The sequence below is a fragment of the Chelonia mydas genome, chromosome 2 (genome assembly GCF_015237465.2).
Source record: "Chelonia mydas isolate rCheMyd1 chromosome 2, rCheMyd1.pri.v2, whole genome shotgun sequence".
NCBI lineage: Eukaryota > Metazoa > Chordata > Testudines > Cheloniidae > Chelonia > Chelonia mydas.
In genome coordinates this window covers 254,912,672-254,931,285 of record NC_057850.1, presented here as the reverse complement: position 1 = coordinate 254,931,285, position 18,614 = coordinate 254,912,672, and the positions used below count along the sequence as shown (strand labels likewise).

Here is an 18,614-nt window from a genome sequence, read left to right as displayed (position 1 = left end):
AGTGTTGCCACCTTCAACAATGAATCAGCAATTCTGTTCTCACTTGCATGGAGGAGAAGTGGGAGCAACTTCACTGAACTAACATGGGTTTAATAAAGGAGAATCAGGCCACCTAACTCTAGAGGTGAAAGGAGCCATCTATTATAGCTTCTGAGTTAAGCAAGAACATTAGCCAAGTTGGAATTTCCCTCCAACTTAAAGAAACTTTCAACTAAATAAAGTGACTACGTTTCCAGAGTATTTCAAAATGATAAAACTGGAGGGTACAGCTTAAAAATAAAGCTCAACCTGAAGTATGTGCAAATTATAGAAGAGCTACACCACAAAACCAGAAGAAAAAAAAAAGTCTCGCATGTGGTTCAGCTGAGTTGTGTGTAAACACTCAGGGTTTCCTATAACACAATATCTAATGCAGATGGGTTATGTACAAAGCAAACTTCTACTCAGTGGCTAAGGCAGGGGCAGTCAATTTTTTCCTTCGAGTTCCAAATTTCTTCGTCAAGGAATAGTGAAGATCCAGACTCCAGAGAAAAACCAATACAAATATTTTGGGGTCTGTTCAAAAGCATCTGGCAGTTGGGATCTGGCTCACTGTCTGCTTATTGACTACCCCAGTTGAAGGAGACACTATACCAGGAAACTTGCAATAGGGTATGGACACGACCATTTATACATAAGATAAGCATTGGACTAAAGACCATGGTGAAGTCATCTCGCAGCCTGCAAATAAACTGCCTTGTGGACCATCAAGCTAGTTTGCTACTCTTACTGGGTAAAGGTGTTCTATGCTGGCCTGCACCAGATACTTCAGGAGGAAGGTGCCAGCACTTTTTGCCTTTATATGAAGCATCAAGAGCAACACTTTCATCTAATTGTACAATAAAATAGGTGTGCATGCACGGGGGAGGCACCTTCCCACCCTGGGAGAAACCATTTTAATTGGTGTCAGAGTAGCAGCCGTGTCAGTCTGTAAGGTGCCACAAGTCCTCCTTTTCTTTTTGTGAATACAGACTAACAAATTTGAGCATAAGCTTTCGTGAGCTACAGCTCACTTCATCGGATGCATTCAGTGGAATGCATCCAATGAAGTGAGCTGTAGCTCACAGAAGCTTATGCTCAAATAAATCTGTTAGTCTCTAAGATGCCACAAATACTTCTTTTCATTTTAACTGGATACATGTGAAGAGGAGAAAATACAGAGATGTGTAGTCAATACCTGCTGACCAGAAGTAACTCAGCTATTTGGAAATAAAACAAATTTTAGGAGTTAGGGGATTCATTTGGGATGAGAGACACCCAGGTCTGAGTCCCTGCTCTGCCAGATTCAGACCAGAGACTCGAACCTGGGTCTCCCACATCCTGGGCAAGCGACTGACCAGTGGGAGATGGAGACCCAGCCCTGCAGCCTTTTTCCTCCAAAAAGCTCAGGGAGTCACAATTTTGTCCCAATATGGGAAAAATTCTCACCTGAAAATTTCTCTGTTCAGCTCTGCCATTCACACAGATCATTAGAAGGTCCCTGCTGAAGCTAAGTAGAGTTTAAAAAAAGTTTTCATTGCATGATAATTGGGAAAGCCAGAGTTTGTGGCACAGGTTAATTAACCTACTTCCAAGGTTTTCCTAGGAGGGCAGGGGTGGGAGGTCCTACTTTATCAAGCTATTCAGGGGTTAGAATCATAGAATATCAGGGTTGGAAGGGACCTCAGGAGGTCAGGAGCCTTAAAATAAACTGTCAGATGTTTCTTCTTTAATTCTATATGTCCCAACTTTTTTAGTGGGTGGGAGAAAGGTTGACTCTATTGAGGACAAATTCTTATAATTCCTGATGTCAGTCTAGCTTGGTATGTCCCACTGAGAATTCAAAACAGCTATGAAAGGGCCCTGTGCAACCAGGAAATACACTAATCTGCAGCCTGCATGTTCGTAAGCCAAAAAAACCAGTAGGATATACACAGTGGTTGCCAATTAATTCCACTGTCCTGAATGGACATCAAGGAACTGTTACAGGACCTTCGCCTAAGTAAGCCTCCAGAAAGAGGTAAATAGTAGAAAATAAGTCGTGTTATTGAAACTGAAGGTAGGGTGACACTTTAAGGCCTGGTCTTCACTCAAGAGTCAGATTGACCAATCTGCATCACTCAGGGGTGTGGAAATATCTACACCCTTGAGAGGTGTAGTTAAGCAAACCAAACCCCTGGTGTAAACAGAGCTAGGCTGATGGAAGGATCCCTCTGTCAACCTAGCCACTATCTCTCAGGGACAGTGGATTCTCCACAGCAGTGGAAGAACCCCTCCCATTGGCATAGTGAAGGTCCACACTGAAGTACTACATTGGCACAGCTACAGTACTTCAAGTGTAGACAAGCCCTAAAAAGGCAGAAGGTTTCATGTTCAGTGGTCTTGCTATTATCCATTTAAGTTGCAGAATCTGAAAGGCCCCCTCCAGAAGGCTTTCTGGAGGAAGGCTGTTGCTGCCATAAGCTTGTCTTCAGAAGGCTTGGTAGTGGTAGATCTCACTACCTTGTTATTCTTCAGTGTTGTCTTATTCCAGTGCATGACAAAGGATGAGGGTCACATCCTCTGGAGAGCAAACCAAACCATTTACAGATTGTCCCCCCTCACCACGTCTCCCAAGGTGGGAGAGGTCAAGAGCCTGGGATGAAAGGACCTGAATGGGGTCAGGCTTTCCTCTCACTCACTAAGCCATCTGCACATCAATAAGGAGTCCCCACCTGAACTCTATGGATTCCAGCCTGCTCCTTTCTTGCAAAAAGCAGGTCATTTTGCAGCTGGAGTTGAGGTCAGTAGTGGGACAACAGAACATACCCTATGAAGTAAGAGGACCCACAGTTTAGTTATTCCCAGTCAGATTGCAGCTTCATCTCAAAGTACAAGTGTGTCTCTCCCCCTTCACCCTCACTGCAAGTATAGTGTACAAAAAGGAATCCAGACTGCTATCTACATAGATGCTAGGTGAATCACTCCATTAGTCCAGTGCTTGTAATCTTAACACTCCAACCCAACAAAGATTCTATTCCACTTTGTTTCCTCCACCTCAAGCTATTTCACAGCAGTCCCTATGGAGCTGGGTTGGTGACAGGTGTTAAAGGTGGCAAGGAGGTACTGGGGGCGGGGGGGTCAGGAAGAGTGATGACTGGCACTTGGCTACCCACTAGTTGTCTCTGGAGTTAAGGGGAGGGGGGAGAGATAGAGTCTTATTCCAGCTACACTCAGGAGGGAACCTCAAGATCACAGACCATTTCTGTGCATGCATATCCCAAGGGCTTGCAGGAGTCAGCCACTGCCTCCAGCAGTAGTGTCAGGAAGACAGGAAACAGAGTTCTTAAAAATTTGTGTTAGCTTAGAGTGAAGTTTGAGCACACAAATTCCTAGCTACAATGTTTTACTTCTAGTGCAATCAGGACTGGCGGGCCCGTTCTGTTAGGTAAAGAACCAAGAAAGTCCCTGCTCTAAAGAAATTCCACCCTTTTGTAAGGAAGGATCCAAGACACTGAGGGTACACTACATTGCAATAGAAAACCCACAGCACCAAGTCTCGGACTAGAGCCCAGGCTGCGGTGCTAAGAACAGCTCGGGAACTACCAAACAGCAGATGTTTTGGTCCTTTGTAACCATGATCCATGTGAGGTGCCTGGAGCCCAGAAAGCAACTCCTCTCTCCCAGTGCTCGTGCCAGCTTCAGTTTCACCACCTCATTGGCTTTAGCACAGTGTTCAGACAGGGATGCACCTCCCGCCATGTAATACATGCGCTGTTGCATGGTAATGCAACCAGAGACCACAGCTTGCTAGCTAGCAGCTACTGGAGTGTGTCAGCCTGCAGAATGTAAGGGGACTGTTTCCCCCCTTACTAACATTCAGTGGGGGTGTTTTAGTTGCTAGCTCCCAGTACTAAAAAAGAGGGAAGGGTTGATGGGGAATCAGGACCCTGAGACTGACAGCCCCCAGGAACAATGGGGAGAGGCCAGTGCTCCAGGTCAGCCTGAATGACCGGGCGAGCAGGCTAATCAGAGTCAGGAGGCCAGGGAGGTCCTGTCCTCTGTGTGAGCTGGATTTGCCTGGGTCAGACAGAGTGGGGCTGAGCTAAGGAGAAAGCAGGGGTGCAAGCTGAGCTGGGGAGCAGAGCTGTGCCAGATCCAGAGAGCAGACCCTGTCCTGGGAGCAGAGCTGCAGCCCCAAAGCCAGAGGCACAGCCCAGAGAGCAGACTTGCCCTGGGAGGACAGCTGCAGCAACCAGAGCCAGAGGGGCCAGAAAAGCAGCCCAGGAAGCAGGTCAGTGCTGGGAGCAGAGTCACAGAAGCAGCCTGCAGAGCAGACCTGTCCTGGGAGCAGAGCTGCAGCAACCAGAGCCAAAGGGGCCAAAGAAGCAGCCCAGGGAGCTGGAGGCAGAGCAGCAGCAGTGCAGAGACAGAGTGGTGGAGCTGGGACTGGAGCAGTCCTGAGCTGGGTATTGTGAGCAGCTGGGGAGAGCAAGGAGGACCCTGGGCAGCAGGCCCAGCACAGGGAGACACCTCAGCTAAGAGGCTCTGCAGGCCAGGCTTGGATCATAACCCTGATCAGGGCTGGGGGCGACACTGGGAAGAAGAGTCCTACCACTTGGAGCCTGAGAGCATGTGGCCAACCCACAGCATCCCTGCAGCACAGCCAGGGCCGGAGAAGGAGGCCTGGGACTTACAAGGAACAGACTGAACTGCCTGGATTTTTCCAGAGACCCTGTTTGTGATGTTCCCTGCCACAGAGCAGGGTGATGTGTTTCCTTTAACCTCTCTCATTATTCCTTATTCTTTTTAAAGTTAGTTGTTGATTAAATAACTTGCATTTGCTTTAACTTGCATGTAATGGTCAGTGGGTCAGAGAAGTGCCCAGTGCAGAGAGAGTACCCTGGAGTGGGGACACCCTAGCCCCTGTCCTAGGTAACCACAGCAGGGTTGGGGGTCGAGCCCCCCAGGAATCCTGGGCCCAGCCTTGTTGGGGTTACGAGGACTCTGCCAGACAGGAGAGTGAAAGGGGAGTCCTCAGATCCTTTTGCTAGCCCACTTTCCTGGCTTCTGCACTACACCAGTGAAGTTCCCCCACAATAGCGGGACTATTCCCCGCTTACAAGACGACAGCCTTTCGCCATCTCTAGTGGAAGCAGGCAGATGTCAGCTTGCATGTGCTTAAGCAGTGAACCCCATGCCATAAATTAAGGAGGAGTCAGCCACAAAGGTTCTGTACACCATCACGCCTGTCTTGCACAGTAGACACTGGTGCTTAAGGTGTCCCCATATTGCTCCACTGCTCTGCTTCAGCTCTGGCAGGGCCATCTCCAGACACAAATGGTTCAGTTCTCTCCCTGCTATGCAAGGAGTATCAGTTGAAATGGCTGCCTCTCCCTTCATAAGCTCTTGAGTATTGTAAGGAGGGCTTGGCTCAGGAGGGAACTGGAGGCTGACTGCACAGGAGCAGCAGGCTGGAGGTGCCTACCTGGGAGCTGGGAATGAAAGGCCAAGCAGCAGTCTGTTGCTGGCAAGGAGCATCAATCTTTGCCCCTGGGTTTCCACCTATTGTGGTGGCCTGTAGGCAGGAGATCCATGTAAATCTAACCACATGGGACAGATTAGAAGCCTTGAGTGCTGTGGTGCTCAAAAGCTTGTCTCTTTGACCAAGAAGTTGGTCCAGTAAGAGAGATTACCTCACCCACCTTGTCTCTCGTATGCTGGGACCAACACAGCTACAACAATGCTGCAAAATGAACATTTGTGGTACTATTGTTTACAGTAACGGAAGAGCTTCAGAAGCTTTGAACACAAACAAAAACACAGTCACCCACCCAGGCAGCTATGTATGAACATGACCATGTTTACCCACCCATTTCTGTACTGACGAGTCCCACCAAGGAATTTCAACCCCTGAAGCCAAAAAGCTTCTTAAGTCACGCTATGTACATGGTCAAGAAAGTGGACAAAAAGTTACAAGAACTTCAATAGCAAGAGATTGGCCAGAATCAGAACAATTCTTGAAGCCTGAATAAAGAGACTGCCCATAATGTAAACTCATCCACCCCTCCGCCCCCCCCCCCCCCCAATCTGTGAATAAGCAACACCTCAATCGTGGTCATGTAGCAGATTCCTCAAAAGATTAGAGTCATTGCTTTGCAAGACCACCATGTAGAGGCAATTCAAGGCTCCAGGAGAGGGCAACACTGGAACGTTTGACTTGTTCAAGGTCTGTTACAGTCTCTCTGGCATGTCATGCCCACAGCAGGCTCTTTAGAAAGATGAAAAGTTTGAGCGAAGCAAACTGTAGGTTTGTTCCCAGAAAGAGAGCCTGTGAAATGGCCAACTGCTCCTATGAGCACCCAAACGGTCCATGTATTTCTTAAATAGTGCTGAACCAAGTACAGGAATTGAGATAGGAGGGAAGAGATGGGAGATTGGAAGGTGACAGAACTACTGGCGAAATAAGCCTCAGTTCTGGCTAGGGTGACCTTATTTCCCCATGCTGAATATGGGACACCTAGTAAAATTACTCATTAAGTGAGTTCAACAGCAAAAGAAATCAGAACTATGCAGTACAAACATTCAAACTAACATTAAGTTGACTGAGCCAGCGTTAAAAAGAAATCCTGCGTAGTTGGATTCATTTTATTTACCTTCTTATCTTTAAGGCTTTAGGGTTTGCACAGGGAGAGGACACACACCAGGGGTGACCGACTGACCTGACCCTCCCTGCCCGGTGCTCTCTGCCTTCCATGCCTGGCTAGGCCCCTGGGACATACTTGCTTCTCCTGGTACCACATCTTTAAGGCAACATGTGCAGTGCGGGGCAGGGGGCACATACCCTCCCCTCCCCAGATTTCTGCCAGGGTTCATACCAGAATGTGACCAGCAGCAGCCTTTTGGCACTGTGTGGGAGGGAAGGGCCAGGACCTGCTTCCAGATGCAGGGGAGAGATGACCTGGCCAGTGTCTTTGCAGAGCTCATCTCTTCTCCCCTCCCAGTCACCCCCCCTCACTCTGCTCCCCTATGGCTGGAAGCAGCTTGTCCCTTCCTGCCTGCACAATGTCAAAAGGCAGCTAACAACTCCAGGCTGCTGCTGGCCACAGATGTAACCCAACAGCTGCCTCTTGTGCCCTGGCTACAGCATGGGCAGGAAGCCCTAAGATGCATTGTGCACCAGGGCCCAAGGAACTGGACTTCAGGGGCTTCAGTGAACCCAGCCAGAGAGGTGGCTCAGCAGGGGAGGGTGCCTAGGGGACAGAGCGGGGGTGAGGGGGGAGGAGGAAGAGGGGCACAAACTGACTGGAAATAGCTTCCCCCTACCACCACCCCCAGAGCGTAGCTCCAGCTAGAGGCAGTGGGGGGGGGGGGGAAGGAAGGAGCCTGCCGAGCAGGCTGTTGGTGAGCTGAGTGATCCGACCCTGGGCTGGTTCTTTGCAGTGTGCTGGGAGCAGGATGCACTGGGGGGGGGGAAAAATATGGAGGAGTAGTGGGGCGCGTGAATGGGCAAAGAAGGGAGAGGACAGCGAGAAGGGGGAGCACATAAAGGGCCAGTGTGGGGGCAGGAGAGGTGACATGTAACTGGCTGTCTCCTGCCCTTACCAGCCACCGCAGCTCACGCTGGTTGGAAACAGGATGGGGGCCCTGCTGGCCGAGAGCCAGCATGCAGCAGGGGCTGTGCTGATGGACCAGCATGGGGAGCGGCTGGCCCTGCATCTTTGTGTCACCACCAGCCTTACACACACACACACACACACACCCCCCCCGTGCTGGTGCATGGGCAACTGGCGAGCAGGGATCTGGCCAGCAGCAGGACCTGCTAGTACTGATGGGGGGGGGGGGGAGAAGAGAAAAGAGGGGGGGAAAGAAAATATGGGACAATTTCCCCTTTTTAAAGAAAAAGTCAGGACACCTGCAGGAGGGCTTAAATATGGGACCATCCCTTTAAAAAACAAACAGGACATCTGGTCACCCTAGTTCTGGCAGGCTGAAGGAACAGTAGCAATGAGGATTGCAGACATTTCAGTCACAGGTTTTAACACTTTGTTTCTCAACTGCTTTGCTGCCACCTACCCTTTGAACATCGAAACAAGGCAGAGTGCTATGAATAACTTCACGGGCTGTTCTGGGAACAGCCCACCTGCAAGGAATTTTCAATGTTTTTGGTTGTTCGTTTTTTTTTAACATCAACCTGAAGTTTATTAGTAACCTAGATGGCATGACAGGAATTCATGACCATGGTCTCTTCCTTGCCTTTGTACAAGGCTAAGAGAAACACTGGCTACTTTGGACAACCTTGAAGCAGACACCGGGAATGTCACCAACAGCATGACCCTTCCGGCCAAAGCCGGCAACCAGAACTTCGGTAGTTTCCTCAATGAGGTTCAAGCAACTGTCATTAGGAACAAAGGCTGCTAGTTTCTTGCTGTTCTTGATCAGCTGGACTGACACATTTCCTGATAGCTGAATTGGGCTGCTTAGTCTCTACACCAGCTTTTTCCAAGAACAATTCCCTTTGCATGGGAAGCTCCTCCAAAGGGGTTGGCTTTCAGGGCAGTACTCAAGTGGGCCTTCTTAAATTGTGGGTCATGCCATTTCTGATCCTGTTGGTGGCGGCAAAGCTTACTAGCAGGACGAAGCCCACAGCACTTACCCATTGTGCTGCTGGGCAGGCTGTTCTACCCAGGCAGCTGTCTCTAGAGCACAGGGGAAGTGGGTGGCTGGATTTTTCAGTAAGATCCCATCTTTTGCAACGACAGACATCAGGAAACTAAGCCTCCTTATGAAGAAGGCTGCTCTGAAAACTTCAGTCTTTCACTCTTGCCCCTCACATCGCAACCATCAACTTAGGGGACATGGTTTGTCTCTTGTGAGAATTCAGACCTGCATCTCAGAAGAGGCTTCTGAATTTAAACCCATGCCAAGATTAGGAAGAGAAAAGTCTCCCACATCATGTGCCAACACCTCCCCCAGACTGAGAGGAGTTCAGGTTTCCATAGGCACTGTTCCATGAGAATGGTTTACCTTCTTATTTTTTTTTTTTGGGGGGGGGGGGGGTGTTAATACTGGAGGTTGGTTTGGGACAGCTGAAGTTAGACCCCAGAAAAGTGGACATTAACTTGCCCCATGCCTGACAGGATTCTCTCTCCCAGCCCCCCTTAAATCTTACTGAAAGACTGGGGAATGAAGTCTCATTCCCTCACTTCAGCTGTCTGAAGCAAAGAACCAGAGTAAACCACAAGAGCTAATCACTAACAAGTGAGGAGGGTTCCTTTTCATGGTCCTGCCACTTGCAGTTTATTTGGGATACCTGGCTCATGAGGGGCCTGGTGTGGTTATTGGAGTCGCTCACTGTACTCCAGTGGGTTAAAGCAGCAGAGAAAAGTGACACTGTCCTGCTGGCCTGGATTTAAGTGAAAAAGCAAGTAGCATGGCCAAAAGGATGCATGCAGGGTTGGGGTGGGGGGGGGGGGGGAAGAAGAGAAGAAAAAGACAAGAATGTAATAACATGGGAATGCAAGAGGAGACTGAACACCTCCAAAAACCCACACCACACCCCCAGTTAATTTTTAGGCACTGCTTTGGCATGGGGACATTTAACTCATTAGGCATCATGTTTGTAGAAAGATTTCCTAGCTGAATGAATCTGATGACTATTGTCCACATCTAGAGGTGTATGAAGGGGGGTGTGGGGGGGTTGAAGAGGAGGAAATCTACTGAACTTGCAGTAGGCAGATCACTTTGCCTGTAATGTTTTACACAAGTCTGCTTGGGGGTTGGGAACTGCATGGGAGCTTGTTTCCACTACTGCTTTAGCCTCTCCTCCATGCAGGACACATTTGCAATGCAGCCTTCGGTAGGTCATCCCCCTCCATGAGGGTAGCAGTAGTTTATGATAACTCCCTCCCCACAAAAATCTTAGTGGGTTACAGGCTCCAGTAGATCGAAACTACTCGTCACTTGCAGAGTACGTGTTATTCTCTACCCCACAGGCCAGTCATTTGGACGCTAGATTTGTGCTGGCTGGTTTTCTTCCAGAGAAATTCCCATCTCTTTTGTCCCTCATGCCTGACTTGTCTACCAATCCTCAAGCTGAGGACTGGTCCAAATTTCAGACTGCCTGCTGCTTTTGTAGGATTGCAGGTTCCACCTACAGCCTTTAAAATGAAGCAAGGTTCAAGCCTTTGACAAAACCTGACCCAAACTGTCTGATGGACCTGGAAGAATTCAGCCCTGTACATGCCCACTAAATAGGGAATTCTCTAGAAACACATTGGGCATTACTGCCTGGCAGTAGAGGTAAGATAGAACAAGATACTGAATCTTTATGGCCACCGAAAGTGCTTTTGAAGTCCCAGCTCTACAGAATTGGGCTGGAAATACTGCCCAGATGGACCTAAACTGCAAAATCCAATTTAGACCACCACCAAGTTAGTAAAACTCTGTGCCAGAAAACCAGTTACGTAAAGCCTCTTGCTGGTCATTATGGCCCTTCTGGTTCCAGATGGAATTTGCTAAGTACAGTAGCATGAAGCTGGAAGGTAACAAAACTAGACTGAGTTTTGGTTTTGCTTCTAGAGCGTGCATTTGAGCCCTTCTCATTTTGATCTGAACTAGTTCTTCCACTACTAATAATCCACATGGCTGCTGTTTGATCTACATATTACCACTCAAGCCCAGTGTTTTTATCTGGTAGATATTCAGGGAAAGGAGTACATCTGTGTGTGTTCATTCTAGTTAAAGTTTCCTGTGTGGTTCAGCCCGTTGTGCCTACAGGTATGTTTATTTCACTACTTTAGCAAACCAGCAGACTTTTTAATGGAACTGTTGATATTTTTCCTGGCTGGAATTCCTGGCTGGGCTAGGCAGTGTACAACTGAAGTTCATTCCTAGCTACAGTCTGAAACTATTATTCTCCTCATGGGACTGAAGAGAATTGAAGGTTTCCATTGCATTGGTCAGATTTCTTCATTCTTCATCCTTCAAATTTAAGATATCTAAATAAAGGAGCTCAGGCAGTGGACAGTAGCTCTTGCCTAAGCCAAGGCTTGTTTTAGCACCAGGCACACTGGACATTCATCTCCATCATTGCAGCCATATGTTGTGCTGGAAGTAATGTGACAGGGTCGAGCCAGATGGCTACAGGAGAGTAACAGAAGGCAGATATATTAGCCCCAGGTTAAGTAGGTCCCTTTTCCCTGGGTAAGGTAACAGGGAAGGTTTTTGAAACAATCACGAACCTTCTGGAGACAAGACAAACACCTGCAGCCAATCAAGAAGCTGTTAGAATCAATTAAGGCAGGCTAATCAGGGCACCTGGGTTTAAAAAGGAGCTGACTTCAGTTTGCGATGCATGTAAGGAGCTGGGAGCAAGAGATGCTAGGAGCTGAGAGAGTGAGAATGCATACTGTTGGAGGACTGAGGAGTACAAGCATTATCAGGACCTTCCTCCTGGTGTCTATGGTGAGGATAAAGAAGGTGTTGGGAGGAGGCCATGGGGAAGTAGCCCAGGGAGTTGTAGCTGTTGCACAGCTGTTCCAGGAGGCACTCTAGACAGCTGCATTCCACAGGGCCCTGGGCTGGAACCCGGAGTAGAGGGTGGGCCTGGGTTCCCCCCAAACCTCCCAACTCCTGGTCAGGCACAGGAAGAGTTGACCTGGACCATGGGTTCATGAAAATGGCCAAACTGCAGGCTGCTGTGAAGCTCCAAGGCGAGCAAATCTGCCAATAAGCGCAAGACCCACCAAGGTAGGAGGAGGAACTTTGTCACAGTAGGTACATTGCTACACCCCAGCAGATGAAGCTCTAAGCATCAGACTTGATGCAAGGCCAAATACCTTGGGACAACGCTGGGGGAAGATTCCAGCTTTGTTGGCTTAGGCCACATGATCAATAGATCATTCTCTCGGTGTTTTTCTTGGCATTCCTTTAGATGCTGCAATGGGAACAGCAGCTCCAGTCTGCAAGCAGCAGGCTTCTGTTTTGCAGGGGGGAGAGGGAGAACTATGACCAGCAAGACATTTATGTTCCAGTAGCACTCAGAAGTCTCAATGAAGATCAGAGCCCTGTGCAAGGAGCATTAGATATGCATAATAGGAGTTCCTGATCCAGAGGGCTTAAAGTCTTCAGTACACAAGAGAATTCTTGTTTTACAAGAGTTTAAGTAACTTGCCAGAGGTCACAGACTGTGGCAGAGCCTGGAGGTCTGGGTTTAGTTCCTGAGTCCCAATGCAGGGTCTTAAATGAGGAAGGACAGTCAGAGGTCTAATCTCACTTGGTTTCAGGGAAGGCAAGTTTAGATCGGTCAACAATTGACCAAGTACAACCCACCAGCAACAGTCCCATAAAAAGACCAACAGGGCATGCATGCACGCACATATCTTCTGGGGTCTTAGAGAGTGTCACCTGGTCAGACAGCAGGAGGGCTCAAGCAGTCTGATTGCTTAATACTGCCTTTGTGGAGGACAAAAATGACAGCTGGTGCAAGGCAGTAACAAGCTGAGACAATGCTGTCCTACAGAACAAGTGCAGGATTTATTCTTGCTGCAGGAGACTGTTTTTGCTCTAGCCTGCAATGCATTCATGCCATGCCAAGCAGCGCTTAGACCCATTGGAAGCCTGATCTGTGGTTATTGGTCTTGGAATTCTTTACTGATTGGGGAGGAGGGGCACTTCAAAGCAAATTCTACCCGGCTCCCCTCCTAGACCTCTGGACTGCTTTTGACTGCTCCTCATTCTATAGCCACATAATATTGCGAGGTGCTTCACTGAAGGTCCAGGCCACAAGAGAGGCACCTGGCCAGGAATGTAGAAGATTGCTGGGGGATTTACCCAGCCAGCCCGCCTGCCCATGTGGCTTCAGGTCTTCAGGAGTTTGAGGCTTCAAAGCCATCATTTAGCTCCATGTCACCTCCTCCTGATTCAGCCCCATTCCTCAGACTTCAGTGCAAGCTTTATTACACATTGGCAATCCACATGCCTGAGAACAAAAGCATGCCAGAGATGGGGATTCCAGTCTAGTTGGTCTTCATGTACCTGAGTGTGCCCTCTTGTGGCAGAATGAGGGCAGCTGACTGTGGATCCAGTCTGCCCAATCCACAGCAGGGGCTCATGCAATGAAATATAATCCCATATTACCATGCACTAAGAAGAGGGCTGCATAGGTAGTAGATAGTCACAACGCACAGTCAACCTGTGGAACTCCTTGCCAGAGGATGCTAGGAAGGCCAAGACCATAACAGGGTTCAACAAAGAACTAGATAAGTTCATGAAGGATAGGTCCATCAATGGCTATTAGCCAGGATGGGCAGGAATGGTGTCCCTAGCCTCTGTTTGCCAGAAGCTGGGAAATGCGTGACAGGGGATGGATCATTTGAGGATTACCTGTTCTGTTCATTCCCTCTGGCACTGGTCATCAGAAGACCTGGTTTTGTTCCCAGCAATGCTGTGGACCCATTTTTGATGTCAGGTAGTTAACTCCAGTGCTACCATGTCCCCTCTCTATATCGAGCTTGTCTATTTAGATTGCAAACTCTTTGGGGTGTGAAGACTACTTTGCCTTGCAGTCAGGACTGATCACAGCCAAAGCCTCCAGGTGCTACTGTAAATACAAAACAGGAATGGCAAACAAAAGCCACAGAGACAGGTGTGTTGTGGGTTGTCATTCTGGAACCCATCTGCAGCTCGGAATAAAGATAAGGATAGGCAAGTGACTTCAGGAATAAGTGGAACCAGTTCATGACACTGATCAAGAATTTTAATGCTGCATCCTCTTGTCCAGATGCCATCAAGTCCACCATTGGAAATTTTAAATCAAGATTGGATTTTTTCTAAAGAGATCACTTTAGTTCATGTAGGACTTCCCTGAATTTACTCCCAGGGCCTGTGTTATGCAGAAGATCAGACCCGTTGTGGTGATCTAGTCTTTTCAACCTTAAACAACCCCAAACCATCTATGAATCTAAGTCCAGAACAGCAAGTCCAGTAGCCTAACATGTGGTGGGGCTTCTTCCAGAAGAGAGCCAAGTAGTAACTTCTGGAGACAGTCTTGAGCAAGTGCTCTGTGATTGAGCATAAGAGCACAGTGGTCAGCTCTCCAGACCACACCTACCATCTCCATTTCCTCCTCCTGGTCAGTACGCTCCACATGGGAGCGTTTCTGCACTCATTGCAGAGAACAGGCTGATTTCATACACTTGGTGACACCATTGCTGATCTTGCAGTTGCTCTCACACACATTTAAAGACAAAGTGCTAACCTTGGCTACACCCACAACTCCCATTGACATAAGTGGAAGCTGCATGGGCATATGGTAGATAAGGGCAGAATTTACCCCTCAGAATACCAAGACCCAAAAGTTTCATGTACCAGTAGAGTTGGTGTGTACACAACAAGAAGCAGTCACTAATGTAGGCATCTGTGCAGAGTAAGTGCCTACAAGATCAGTGTTAGATTCCTTTAGAGACACACACTTGCTATGTGCCTGAGTTTTTAGACCAGTCTGTGCAAGAATGCAAGTTGCAGCCTGCTCCTCTCCCCTAGCTCTGAGAACCTTGCCTCCACCCAAGCCTGTGGGATGGTACATAACCAGTCAGGAGACTAGATTTCCTCAAGGGTATATGCTCTCTCATTGGGTTCTTCACCCTGGGCAATTTGTAGTATACTGGACTGGAGGACTAGCTGGGGAGAAATGAGAAGGATGCAGTTACACTGACAGACCAACCCACTCAAATCCTTGTTTGGTCCATCTTATGCTCTCCCTAGAAGGGTTTTCACCTCTGTCCTGGCCCACACAGATCCCGTCTAATGAGATTTTGGATCCCTAGGGCCAACATACAAGACTGACCAGAAGCTGGTAGTGCCTATTCAAGAGAAGCCAGGGAAGAACATGCCAACTTGATGCCATGCTACCTATGAGCCTGAATGCAACAGCTGTGTCTTATAGAAGGGATCTTGTTGGGCCAAGTTAGGGTGGTGTATTGGGAGGGGTTATGTTGCCTGTGGGCTATCTGGGATCTGCCTGCAGTTATGAAAAAGGCATGCGCACAGGGCTGTGGGACTAGAATCAGGCTGGTTAGTTTGATGGGTCTAGAGACCTGGCCTTTTATTTGAGCATTAGGAATAGATCTGCCTGAAGGAGAGGCACAACCAGAGAGTTTTTAAAAGGGAAGCTTTTAAAAAAAAAAAAAAAAAAAAGAAACCACGCACACACACCACAACGCAACACTTGTTTGCATGGAGCACCCACTCCTTCAAGGCATGGCTGAGTAACCAGAAACTGACCTAGAAGGGTTCACAGAGCAGAATCAATATCTGTCTAATTGCACATGCAATTCAAGGATGTAGTAAAAGCGGTGGAGACCAGAGTCTTAAGTTACAGCTGGATTTTTGCAAGATGCTGAAAACTTGGTACAACCTGGACTGTGTGAGTGCCAAGTCCAGGAGACGATGACGACTAGGCACTGTTATGGGCAATAGTCTTGTATATGTTCCTACTCCATTTCCCGCTCGGGCATCAGATACCACTTGTTCATTTCAACAAATGCACCATAAGAATGGCCATACTGGGTCAGACCAAAGGTCCTTCTAGCCCAATATCCAGTCTTCGACAGTGGCCAACACCAGGGGCTTCAGAGGGAATGAACAGAACAGGTAAGCAAGTGATCCATCCCGTCGCCCATTCCCAGCTTCTAGGAAACAGAGGCTAGGGACACCATCCCTGCCCATCCTGGCTAATAGCCATTGATAGACCTATCCTTCATGAACTTATCTAGTTCCTTTTTGCACTCAGTTATAATCTTGGCCTTCACAACATCCTCTAGCAAGGAGTTCCACAGGTTTACTGTGCTTTGTATGATGAAATACTTCCTTTTGTTTGGTTTAAACCTACTGCCTATTAATTTCATTGGGTGACCCCTGGTTCTTGTGTTATGGCAAGTAGTAAAGAACACTTCATTTACTTTCTCCACAACGGTCATGATTTTATAGACCATCATATCCCCCCTTAGTTGTCTCTTTTCCAAGATGAAGTCTCAGTCTTAATCTCCCCTCATATGGGTCTCACACAGCTGTGGAATTTTAAATTCAGGAATCTTTTATGCAGCTGATTGGCAACAGAAACAGCCATAAATAAGGCACCTCATGAAGATGGAGCTTGAGGTGTCTGACTTGTGCTTACCCTAACAGGGGCTCCTAAGAATGAATTGGCTCATCTCAAACCTATCCAGGCACAAGTTTACAAAACAGCTGAAATCAATGAGAGCCTCTGCTTACACCAGGTTAGAATGACCAACAGATTGAGGTGAGGATACTGGGGTGGGTGAAATATTTCAGGAATGTCTAAGATATAGGAGCACAAATCCCACAGATTCACAAGAGGACTTGTGGCTAAAATCATGGAGGCACGTTAGAAAGTTTCCCCCTTAAAAATTTAACAAAGCCTTCTCCAAGCAGTGAGATCTTCACTAGATCAGAATTAGTGACAATGTTATTCCTTCGAGTGGACTAAGGTACCCAAGTGGTAAACTCATTGGTACTCCATGGAAGGGCCAAGGAGTATGTGGGTGGATTCACAGTAGAGGAAGGAAAAGCCACTTAATTCACCTGCTGCTGCCCCCAATGAAAGTGCTCCCTCTCAGATATTTTCTAGTCCAGAATGCCAGAACCCCACGGCTTAGGTCTACTTCCCTTGGGAGATGGGCTATAGTACACATTCTACTGTTCTTTGAAGGACCCAGGAGACCATGTGGTCATTCTAAGCTCCTGAATGCTTCATCCTTGAAGGTCAATGCAGTTTCTCATATCCTTCCACAACAGTGGTGGGACAGTTGTTATATAACCACCCACTAGGTATAGTGTAACTAAATAACTTCAGTTTTTGAAGCCTTCTGTTACTGCCTCCCCCCAGTTTAAGGAAGCATTTTTGCAGCAGCTATTCATTGTCTTCCCTAGATACTTATCAATGATCTTGTAGCTGTGCTGGATGGTTAGGTCAATAAAAACCAGACTAATGTGACTTTTCTTCCAGTCTCATCCTGTAAGAGCTGGTGAATGAGCAATCTAGACTTCTAATGAAGACTTGTTACTCTTAACAAGAGGGTTGATTTGGGATCTGTGTAGTAATACTGTAAGGATCTGTCTCATCATGAAAGGTGATGCAGTGTTTGCATTCCAAGTACGTACAAACTAAGAGCTTTAACACCAGATCTATTCCAGTTTAGACATGCTCATAGAATATCTACTATGTATCTTTGCCTATTTGCAACCCTTGGGAAAGCTCAAGTATATTTTTTAAATTATTCCCCTCACCTCAAGTTTTTGTAAAGATAGCTCCCCACCCTTGACTCTTCTGGAAAAATGATTTAATACTGGAAGCAAAAGCAAAGAACTACACATGTCAGAAAGTTGTTTTGACCATTTCAAATATGAAGTTGTTTGTAACACTATATAAAAAGCTACTCTGATTTTTCCATATGCCAGAGCAATTCCCTTGAGTTTAGCCAGTATGTTTATCTATGTAAAGTCATGAAATACTCCCTGTTCTAGTTACTACTTTGCACTGTGCTGCTACCATAAGGAGTAGAGCTTACTGTGGTAGATTAAAAAGGTCTGAGATTTTAACCAAGATCAGCTTTTCATCCAGCAAAGGTCAGATTCTGGATCTAGATTGCACTTGGGGACTGCGTGAATATGAAGTCAAATAGTTTATTTTGCCATCTAGTTTTAGAAGTAAAAAGGGAGTTCTGTGACAGAACTAAGTTTTGTAGAAACATGACAGCTCATTTTGCAGCACCTTTGACATTAAAAAGGATGAGATACACAGAACTAAACGATTTCTGACTAGGTTATCTTGATCTATTTTAGACACTGGAATGGTTCCTTAGCACTTGGCTTTTATGATTTTCTTATGATCTATATTAAAAACATGTAAGGCTCTAAAGAGCTAGGAACCTTTTTGGACTTTGTCATCAGGATTTTCAAGCCAGTCTAGCTCCCATAGACTCCTTTGAAAATCCTGGTCTAAAAGAGAAATACGTAGGCTAACACTTTACCCCTTCCAACGAAAATCAAAATTCTGCCTTAAAGGTTTTATCCTCCTACTCCCCAGCCTCCCAAATGAAGGTTTGTTTTAAACAAAGACAGTTGCATTTAAGATATTTAGCTTTTATCTCCCAGTCCACTGGCTTGGGTTCCATTGGAATTGGAGAAAGAAAAGGAGTACTTGTGGCACCTTGAGTTTTTTCATGAAGTTGATAGATTTCCACTCCATACGGCTAAATTCAGTGCCTTGCATAATGACAGGTTTCAGAGTAGCAGCCGTGTAAGTCTGTATTTGCAAAAAGAAAAGCACAAGTCCTCCTTTTCTTTTTGCGAATACAGACTAACACGGCTGCTACTCTGAAACCTGTCATTTGACTTGGACTAGTTCTCCAGCAGTGGGATCTGACAAATCAGGATGAGTAAGTGGACACATGTATATTGGCTGGTTACAACCAGGGCTACCTAATGCTCAGTATTTGGTAGGGGTACAGTCTTCAGAGCACATCACAGGGTCTCTGCCATCATGTGGTCTAAGATGTAGCTTTAGATCACAAGCTTCTAGATACTATATTGTG

General features: G+C 47.1%; 1 protein-coding gene and 1 pseudogene across 1 annotated transcript in view; both read right to left on the bottom strand.

The window, feature by feature from the left end:
• Window positions 1-18,614, bottom strand: part of WNT9A (Wnt family member 9A) — a 72,953-nt gene that overhangs the window by 42,439 nt on the left and 11,900 nt on the right. The window lies entirely within an intron of this gene.
• On the bottom strand, window positions 8,210-8,657 carry LOC114018399 (annotated as a pseudogene).